This window comes from Bos grunniens, chromosome 20, assembly GCF_055505025.1.
Source record: "Bos grunniens cultivar Pamir isolate PY7600 chromosome 20, Bosgru_T2T1.0, whole genome shotgun sequence".
In the NCBI taxonomy this organism is placed as follows: domain Eukaryota; kingdom Metazoa; phylum Chordata; class Mammalia; order Artiodactyla; family Bovidae; genus Bos; species Bos grunniens.
In genome coordinates, this window is record NC_141184.1 from 51,909,485 (window position 1) to 51,919,835 (window position 10,351).

General features: G+C 40.4%; 1 protein-coding gene and 1 long non-coding RNA gene across 16 annotated transcripts in view; one reads left to right on the top strand and one right to left on the bottom strand.

Moving 5' to 3' along the window:
• The window catches only part of PDE4D (phosphodiesterase 4D), a 1,650,639-nt gene that overhangs the window by 345,741 nt on the left and 1,294,547 nt on the right, over window positions 1-10,351 (bottom strand). The window lies entirely within an intron of this gene.
• The window catches only part of LOC147350408 (uncharacterized), a 126,943-nt gene that overhangs the window by 91,963 nt on the left and 24,629 nt on the right, over window positions 1-10,351 (top strand). The gene's annotated exons all lie outside the window — the stretch shown is intronic.

Sequence of the window (10,351 nt, forward strand, 5' to 3'; positions counted from 1 at the left end):
TCATTTGCACACCCACTGCATTCATCGCAAATTTCAAGTTGTTATGGTCATGAATGGATGTGAGAGTTGGACCATAAAGAAGGCTGAGCACCGAAGAATTGATGCTTTCAAATTGTGATGTTGGAGAAGACTCTTGAGAGTCCTTTGGACTGCAAGGTAATCAAACCAGTCAATCCTAAAGGAAATCAACCCTCATTGGAAGGACTAATGCTGACGTTGAAGCTCCAATACTTTGGCCACCTGATGCAAAGAGTCAACTCACTGGAAAAGACCCTGATGCTGGGAAAGATTGACGGTAGGATGAGAAGGGGGTGACAGAGGATGAGATAGTTGTTTGGCATCATGGACTCAATGGACATGAGTTTGAGCAAAGTCCTGGAGGTAGTGAAGGACAGGGAAGCCTGGTGTGCTGCAGTCCACTGGGTCACAAAGAGTCAGACACGACTTAGTGACTGAACAACAACACTGATACATTTCCAGAAACGACCTTCATTCTATTTCCACATCCATGAACTTAGTTTATTATCTGATTATTCTTTTCTTAACAAAAATAATATTTACTCATTGTATTAGTTTTCTAGGACTGACATAACAAATACCACAGACTGGGGGGCTTAAATAACAGAAGTTTATTTTCTCATAGTTCTGGAAGCTGGAAATTCAGATCAAGGTGTGGGCAGGATTGGTTTCTTCTGGTGAGTTTTCTCCTTGACTTGTAGATGGCCACCTTCTCTCTTTGTCTTCACATGGTCTTTCTGTGCCTGTGTTCTAATCTTCTCATTTTACTAGGGCATCAGTCAAATCGGCTTAAGGTCCATTCATATGACCTGACTCTACCTTTTGTTGTCCAGTCACTTAGTCGTGTCCGTTTCTTCATGACCCCAGGGACTGCAGCACGCCAGGTTTCCCTGTCCTGAACCATCTCCTGGAGCTTGCTCAAACTCATGTCCATTGAGTCAGTGATGCCATCCAACCATCTCATCCTCTGCCATCCCCTTGTCCTGCCTTCAATCTTTCCCAGCATCAAGGTCTTTTCCAATGAGTCAGTTTTTCACATCAGGTGGCCAAAGTATTGGAGCTTCAGCATCAGTCCTTTCAATGAATATTCAGGGTTGATTTCCCTTAGAATTGATTGGTTTGATCTCCTTGCAGTCCAAGGGACTCTCAAGAGTCTTCTGCAACACCACAGTTCTAAAGCATCAATTATTAGGCGCTCAGCCTTCTTAGTCACCTGTTTAAATGCCCTATCTCCTAATTAAATGCCCTATATCTCCTAATATATATTGAGATAGGGAAATATTGAGATAGGGCATTTCTCTGTCTCAATATATATTGAAGTGCTGAATTAAGCATTCAACATACAAATTTGGGGAAGACACAGCCTATAACACTCACGTTTTTCCTATGACACATGCTCTTATCTCTGAATGTCATAATATTTTCCTCCAGGATTATTTTGATAGTCTTTTGAAAAACTGTGTTTGATAATTGCAGATACTTCCTTAAACCAAAGCTTTCTCTTCAGAACCCAAAGGCCCACTGTCTCATGTTAACTTCCTCATTCTCTCATTCAGGGCCCTCTATAATCCAGATGTTCATGTTCAAGTTTCCTTTCCTATGATTCTAATAAAACAAAGTCACTATAAATTACTCAAACACAGACCTCTATCTCCAACTTCTGTTGTCCTCTTGTATATTTTTCTAAGAATGACATCATTTTTCAAAACTCTAAGCAAAAGTTAGTTTACTTTGGCATTATTTTCATCAACCTCTTACACATCCTTCCAAACAACTGTGGTTCCTGGTTCCCAAGCCATGGCCAACTTACCTGGCCCTCTCTTATTTTATCTTTGCAGATTTCCTCACTCCCTAAATCCTAAATCCACCCCTTTAACAGAGGACTCACAGCATTATGGGTACTGAATAAACCACTTACTGAGTTGATCAAAGCCAGTCTATTTGACATCAATTTTTCAGAGGTCAATATGATTGAAATATATCAAACAAATATCGATTATTATTTATTCTTTTGTTCATCTTATAGACAAGGCGTAAATCATGGCTAGATGACTAAGAGTCATTAACGATTATTTTGGTTGATTATTTTTATCCCCCAAATAGTATACATTTTCTTCCTACTTTGAACAAGTATAGATTGCTAATGTTAGGCACACACACACATATATACACACACATGCCTTTTTTTAACCAGATTTTTTGGTGACATTTGTGAAAACTAGCAGAAATGTTCCTATTATCCACATTATGATAATACAGTTTGACTGGTTTGCCAAAAATTTTGTAAGATCTGACTTTAAGACATTTTTAGGTCAATTCTAGTTTATTTCCCCTTCTAATTACCCTTCCCAAGGTTTACTCTGCATTCGGCACAAAGATCTTAGTTCTTCCCTATTCTCTTGTCCACCTTAATAAGTTCCTTTAAGTCTCTGAAAGTAATCCATTAATATAGGCCAAATGTGACCAAAATTCTGATAGTCTCGTTCATAGTGTTTTCTAACTCCCTTCACCCTTTCTGCGTGTATTATAGAAACTATAAAGCAAATATTAATTTTCTAATCTCCTTCCCACTAGAGATGGCCATATGGCATAGTTCTGGCTAATGGGCTACAAGCTGAAGTCTTTTGAAGGCTTTGGGGAACGTTTTGCGCTTCTGGTGATTGGGCAGATGTGACTAGAGCTGATCCTCCTCCTCCCGACCCCTCACTGCATGTAACACAGATATGATGTCTAAAGCTGCAGTACCATCTTGTCATCATGAGGGAAAGGCCAAGACAGGCCATCTGGCCAGCATGACGGAAAGGCCAAGAAAATTTCCTAGATGCTGGCCTTCTGCAAACGGTGATAACATCATACAACAACTGAAATGCTTCCAGTGGCCACTTATTTAAAAGCAACCCACTATTTGAACCCTCCCTACACTGTTGGTGGGAATGTAAACTGGTACAGTCACTATGGAGAACATTATGGAGGTTCCTTAAAAAACTAAAAATAGAGCTAACATATGACCCTGCAATCCCACTCCTGGGCATATGTCTGGAGAAAAACATGATACAAAAAGATACATGCACCCCAATGTTCATTGCTACACTGCTTACAACAGTCAAGACAAGGAAGCAACCTAAACGTCCATCAACAGAGGAATGGATAAAGAAAATGTGGCACATATATACAATGGAATATTACTCAGCCATTAAAAATAATGAAATAATGCCATTTGTAGCAATGTGTATGCACCTAGAGAGTGTCACACTGAGTGAGGTAAGTCAGACAGAGAATGGGAAATATTGTATGACATCCCTTATATGGGGAATCTAAAAAAAAATTATAAGATGAACTTAGAAAACAAAAACAGACTGCAGACTTTGAGAACAAGTTTATGGTTGTAGGGGGAAGGACTCACGGTGTATCACACGGAACTCTGCTCAGTGTTACGTGGCAGCCTAGATGGGAGGGTAGTTTGGGGGTAATTGGATACATGGGTAAGTATGACTGAGTCCCTTCGCTATTCACCTGAAACTATCACAACATTGTTAATACAAAATAAAAAAAAATTTTTTTAAGTAATCCTGATTGGTTCAAGCCGTTGTTGGTCCAGGTTTCTTGTTACTTATAGCTGAAAGCATTTAAAACGAACACACTAAAGCTGACAGTTTGAGTTTTCCACAAAGAAAACCTTTTCTGTGGCCAGAGAATGCTCTCTAATCAAAATCCAGTTACAAGCCCACTAATCCAGTTCCCTAGGTCAAAAGGAAGCAAGGAACCACAAGGACCTACTATATAGCACAAGTATTTCGCAATTACCTGTAAGAGAAAGAATCAGAAAAAGAATATACATATATACACACACACACACATATATAATATATACATATGGGCTTCCCTGGTGGCTCAGACTATAATAAAGAATCTGCCTGTAATGCTGGAGACTTGGGTTCAATTTCTAGATGGGAAGATCCCCTGGAGAAGAGAATTGCAACCCACTATAGTATTCCACTTCAGTACTTTTGCCTAGAAAATCCCATGGACGGAGGAGCCTGGTAGGCTGCAGTCCATGGGGTCGCGAAGAGTCGGACACGACTGAGCGACTTCCTTTTCACTTTTCACTTTCATGCATTGGAGAAGGAAATGGCAACCCACTCCAGTGTTCTTGCCTGGAGAATCCCAGGGACGGGGGAGCCTGGTGGGCTGCCGTCTATGGGGTCGCACAGAGTCAGATACGACTGAAACGACTTAGCAGCAGCAGCATAGTATTCTTGCCTAGAAAAATCCATGGACAGAGGAGCCTGCCTGGTGGACTACAGTCTATGGGATCACAGAGTCGAACAAAGCTGAGTGACTGACACTACCACCATCATATAGAACTGAATCACTGTGCTGTACACCTGAAACAAAGACAACACTGTAAATCGACTATACCTCAATTTAATACATAAATTAAAACAAAAAACGCTGCTGCTGCTGTTGTTGTTTAGTCACTAAGTCATGTCTGACTCTTGCGACCCTATGGACTGTAGCTTGCCAGTCTTCTCTGTCCATGGGATTTCCCAAGTAAGAATACTGGAGTGGGTTACCATTTCCTTCTCTAGGAGCTTCCTGAACAAGGTATTGAACCTGTGTCTCCAGCACGGCAGGTGATTCTTTACCACTGAGCCACCAGGGCAGCCACCAGGGCAGCCCTCTCCCCGCTACCCTTCAATGCTCCAAAAAGGAAGTGAGGGAGAGTGCATTGGCTATTTCAACATAAATCACTCATCACTAAGAGAATCTCTGTTGTCCTCTTTCTTTTCCCCCAGGGATTATTATTAACAATTTTTTCAAGACTAAGAGAATCTGTTATCTTTCTTTCCCCCTGGGGATTATTATTAACCATTTTTCAAATCCACTGGTAGTCTTCATATAAACATTACTGTGATCTCCTTCTCCAATAGTGAAGATGGCATAGAATGGCATAGAATGTTTGTCGTCCAGGTGTTTTTTTGTTTGTTTGTTTGTTTTTTAAAAATGTTTTACATTCCTTGGACAGAGTACCGCTTAACAACAATCGCCAGTTGGCAAGAATCCCATGTATTTCTAACATAAATTCAGGAAGCTGAGTGTGCCTCTCTCCAGCTCACTATCAGAACAATTAAACTCAGTTGTCGTGATGCTGCTATTAGAGCTTCAGATTTTATAATTTACGTAGCCCAAGGCATTATTCATTTTTATAAAGAAATTTTGGTTCCAGTTCTGCCAAGTCCTAAATAGTTCTAATTACAGTCTCTTTGGGGAATTTTTCCTTGATCTGCTGGATTCAAGATGCTTTAGTAAATAACCAGCTAGGAGTATTTCTGGTGGGGATAATTTATATTTAATTTTAATGCCTTAATTGTATTTTCTACACATCCTAAAATCCCAGGACAGTAATCTCATTAAGTACATAACAAATTGTATATAATACATTACAATGAAAACAATATATTGTTGAAGAAAAGGCATTTTTTTTCCTTTTACTTTTTATTTTGCATTGGAGTAAAGCTGATTAACAGTGTTGTGATAGTCTCATGTGGACAGCAAAGGGACTCAGTCATACATATACATGCATCCAATCTCCTCAAATTCCCCTCCCATCCAGGCTACCACATAACATTGAGCAGAGTTCCCTGTGCTGTCCAGTAGGTCCTTGTTGGCTATCCACTTAAAATACAGCAGTGTGTCTCCATCCATCCCAAACCCTAACTATCTCTTTCCCCCATTACCCTGGCCACCATAAATTTGTTCTCTATGTCTGCGAATCTGCTTCTGTTTTATAAAAGAGGTAATTTGTATCATTTCTTTTGAGATTCAGCATATAATGGATGTCATGTGAAGGTTTTGTTTATGGTGATCCAAAGCTGCAAAGTCTTTAAATAGAATAATTTATCTATTTATCTGAACCACAGGTAGCCTTACTTGTTTGTTGAATGCTAAGCTATGGGGTTCTATTTTAGATACAAAAGATGTATCTCATTTAGCTTACGCACAAAACACACAGAATCTTTACGTCTTGGAGCAGCCCCAGATTTAATAGTGCCCTTAAATCTGATAGCCTTTGTAGGGCTGGCAATTTGACAAAAGCAGCTCAGTGAGAAGAAATTAGGAGAAGCAAGTTGGAGGAGGTGATCTGGAGAATGTCTCTTGACACTGTGTTTGCTAAGTAAGCACAGTGGTTACACTATGGATTTAGTGTTTACGTTAGGATTTAGGACTTAAAAATTAAATTAATTAATCCTAAATTAAAATTTAGGATTTAGATTTTATGTCTGTTGGAAGGACACTGAGAAAACTAAAGCAACCACACTTTGGTACCACTGTTGTTTTACTGAGGCTTACTCCTTGGAAGGAAAGTTATGACCAACCTAGATAGCATATTCAAAAGCAGAGGCATCACTTTGCCAACTAAGGTCCATCTAGTCAAGGCTATGGTTTTTCCTGTGATCATGTATGGATGTGAGAGTTGGACTGTGAAGAAAGCTGAGCACCGAAGAATTGATGCTTTTGAACTGTGGTGTGGGAGAAGACTCTTGAGAGTCCCTTGGACTGCAAGGAGATCCAACCAGTCCATTCTGAAGGAGATCAGCCCTGGGATTTCTTTGGAAGGAATGATCCTAAAGCTGAAACTCCAGTACTTTGGCCACCTCATGCGAAGAGTTGACTCATTGGAAAAGACTCTGATGCTGGGAGCGATTGGGAGCAGGAGAAGAAGGGGATGATAGAGGATAACATGGCTGGATGGCATCACCAACTTGATGGACATGAGTTTGGGTGAATTCCAGGAGTTGGTGATGGACAGGGAGGCCTGGTGTGCTGCAATTCATGGGGTCGCAAAGAGTCTGACACGACTGAGCGACTGAACTGAACTGAACAGGCAAAGCAGAACTATATTAACATGGCCATGTAACACTAACCAGGCCTTCTCCTCATGCTCCCATTCCTGGGAATTCATTTGTTCTTATAGCTGAGTAATTAATTACACTGTAGGCACATCATCCATGAATAGATAAACCAATTAGGCACTCATTAGGAAAAATGACTTAAGTTCATCTGGCCTTCCCCACCTCTTTTTGAAATGTGCTTAGTACATATTTTTTCCCTCATAAATATTCTATTACTATTTTTCACTTGGGTAATTCCTGTTCCCACTTCATTTCTCAGCTTGCATATTTCCTCCCAGAATCTTTGATTTCCCACCCCCAAATTAATTGGTTCTCCCCTTTATAATATGGTTTGGAATCTTTACTTCTCCTGTGGTGCACCTCATCTAATCATGGATTTAATTTGGGGATGATGCATTTAAGGCTTATCAGATGATGGAGGACAGGGGCCATGTTTGTTTTATCCACCTCTGTTTCCTTAGAGTCCAGCGGAGTTCAGTACAGGACAGTACAAGAGCCCAATAAATGTATCAAGTGGCAGAGCTCATATTGCCTTCCTGGCTCAGAGCACGGGAACCAGGCCCTGAAGAATACCAACAGTTGGAATCTGCAAACAGCAGAATACACACTTTGCAGAGGAGACAGCTGCAAAGATTGGGAAGCACCTAGACTCTGGAAAAACAAGAACGATGACAAAAGAGAACTGCATCTGCTTCACGGTCTCCCCAAGGGTCATGTTGACTTATTAATCTTTACTATTGAAAAAAAAAATTGCCCCCATTGGAGAGGGTGCTGATGCTTAGTTATTATAGTGGATTTAGACCATTCATCTTAAATTTTAAAAAGACACAAGTAAGTATAACTTTTAAAAAGAGAGACATTGCAGTACCAATACAATGTCTCCCTCCCAAGGATGGAAGAGGAATTGCTTCTTTAAAAAAGTACCTTTCTGTAATACTATGGAGGAAACTCCTGAGGATGGAAACAGAAAAAGCTAGACGGCAGCAGACTGCCTTGATTTTATCACAACTTCCCAAGCCCTTATCAATGACTAGATATAAGCATGCTTACAACCAATGGCAGTATTCATATAAATAAATAGTTCAACAGATTACAGAAATAAGTTCTTAAGCCACTTCTTGACATTTGGAAGAAGTACAGTTGGGAATTTTCCCTGCCTTTGTAGTTTTGAGAAAAATGGTCTCAGCTAGATGTCTATGGCTATATTCAGATGATTCCTATTCATGAAATGAGAATACAGAAATAGACCTACTTCTGTAACAGTGACACCACTGGGATAACAAATTGGCTCAAGAAGCAATAAAAAAAAATAAAAACTTGAGAAGGCACTTTCAAGTAATCAATTTATTGTATCGCTTTTTGCTGTGACTCTGAAGAAAGCTAATTTAGTCTCTGAAAGTAGCATCTTGGTGCCAGGAATTGGCACTTGCCAAGCTTCAGGTAAACTATTCCACGAACTTCAAGCCGCCCTTGACAAAAAGGATACACTCAGCTCCAATCCATCAGGAAAGGTCTAATTTCACAAGGCCAAACAGACAGAGAAAGTAACCCTCAGAGGAAACCCTTGTAGAAGAGAATTTGCATTTATTTCCATTCTCCTGTCCATCATAAGCTCAATAGAGCTATTTTTGGACGATGTCTCTTTATTTCTATTTATGACTATTATCATATTTTTTGAAATGTATATTTGATTGTGGTTGTAAGAAGTAGGTATAGTTTAAAGAGTGTATAGCCGCTGAGCTAGGCAGCCTAGGGTTCAAACTTCACTTTACTAGATAGATGACCCTCAGCAAACCACAGCCCACAGGACTTCTGTTTTCATAGCTACTGACAAAACAGGGTGTGTGTGTATCATGGTAATGCCAACTCTTGGAGGTGGTGAGGATCAACCAAGTGACCACAGGCTAGGCCTGTAATCTCATCCCTTTGCTATTTTTTGGCCTTTTCTTCTTCCTCCTCTTCTCCATCTTCAGCGTATGAGCCTTCTTAGCAGATGATTTCCTGGCATGCTTGACAAGCCCACTGCCCACTGAGAAGCTCTGTGTGCCTGACACAGGATGTAGCCCTGCTAGGGATTCAGGCTGTTTATTCAATGCTCTGTTCATGTGAGAATGCAGAAGTTCTCGAGGGGAAAACCACGAATCCATGTCTGATTATTTAGTTACACTTTAAGTCTTCTCCCTTTTTAACAATTTACTGTGAGCAGAGTCTATCAAGGAGAATATAGAATGAGGAAGGGTTTTGGCTTTGAGGAGAATGGGGGACATAGAAAGGGGAGAATGATGAAGAAGCTCCAGTTCCTTGGTAAATCAAGCCTGTATGCCTCTTAAATTGTCTGCTCTTAACTTTTCATGTTTTACAGCCAAAGTATTTAGGTCTAATATTTGTTTTCAATAGTCATAAACATGCCTGCATGCTCAGTCACTGAGTCCTGTCTGCCTCTTTGTGACCCCATGCACTGTAGCCCACCAGGCTCCTCTGTCCATGGGATTTCCCAGGCAAGAATACTGGAGTAGGTTGCCATTTCCTTTTCCAGGGGATCTTCTGGACTCAGGCATCAAATGCGCATCTCCTGTATTTGGAGGTGGGTTCTTTACCACTAAGCCACCAGGGAAGCCCGTTTTACAAATATCCCAAATTAATCCTCATTATTCCTTGAAATAGTAATTTGATCAAAAGCTCTATTATCAAAAGCTCTTATTTATGGGATTCTTTGAAATTTCGTTTCACAGATCGGCATGTTTTTATTATATTTGGTCTATGTGCTAAGTCACTTCAGTTGTGTCTGACTCTGCGACCCCATGCACTGTAGCCCACCAGGCTCCTCTGTCCATGGGATTCTCCAGGCAAGGATACTGGTCAGGGATCGAACCCACATCTCCTGCATTGGTAGATGGGTTCTTAACCGCTGGAGCTACCTGGGAACTCCCTAGGCAGCTACATTAAAAACCGAAAACAGAAAAGGGAAGAGCAAGTTGGATATTTCAAATACATAGATATAAAACATAAAGAGCCTTATTTTTAAAAATTCAGCAGCTTATATACAAGTTGTAGTCTAGAATGTCCTACACTGAGATATTACCCAGAAAAATGCTGGTAAACTGAAATGCTTCCCTTTTTGTTAAAATAAAGGAGTATCAATTGATAGTTACCTCCAGTATCTTTAGAGTATGCCATTGAAACAGGGTACACAAACTCCTCTGGGTCCCCTGCTTCTTGTCTGTAGATATAAGGCTTTGGTTTCCTAGGCCTTCTCCTTCCACAAAGCAGATTCAAAGAGTTACTAATTAGGGGAGTGAGGGAATGCAGAAACAAAGGAAAAGCAGTCAAAGAACAATAGTTCAGTGACAAAACAGAGTGCTAGTTCCAACTAAAGGGATACATTAGCCATCTGATGCACAGCTTTGGACTCTTCGCAG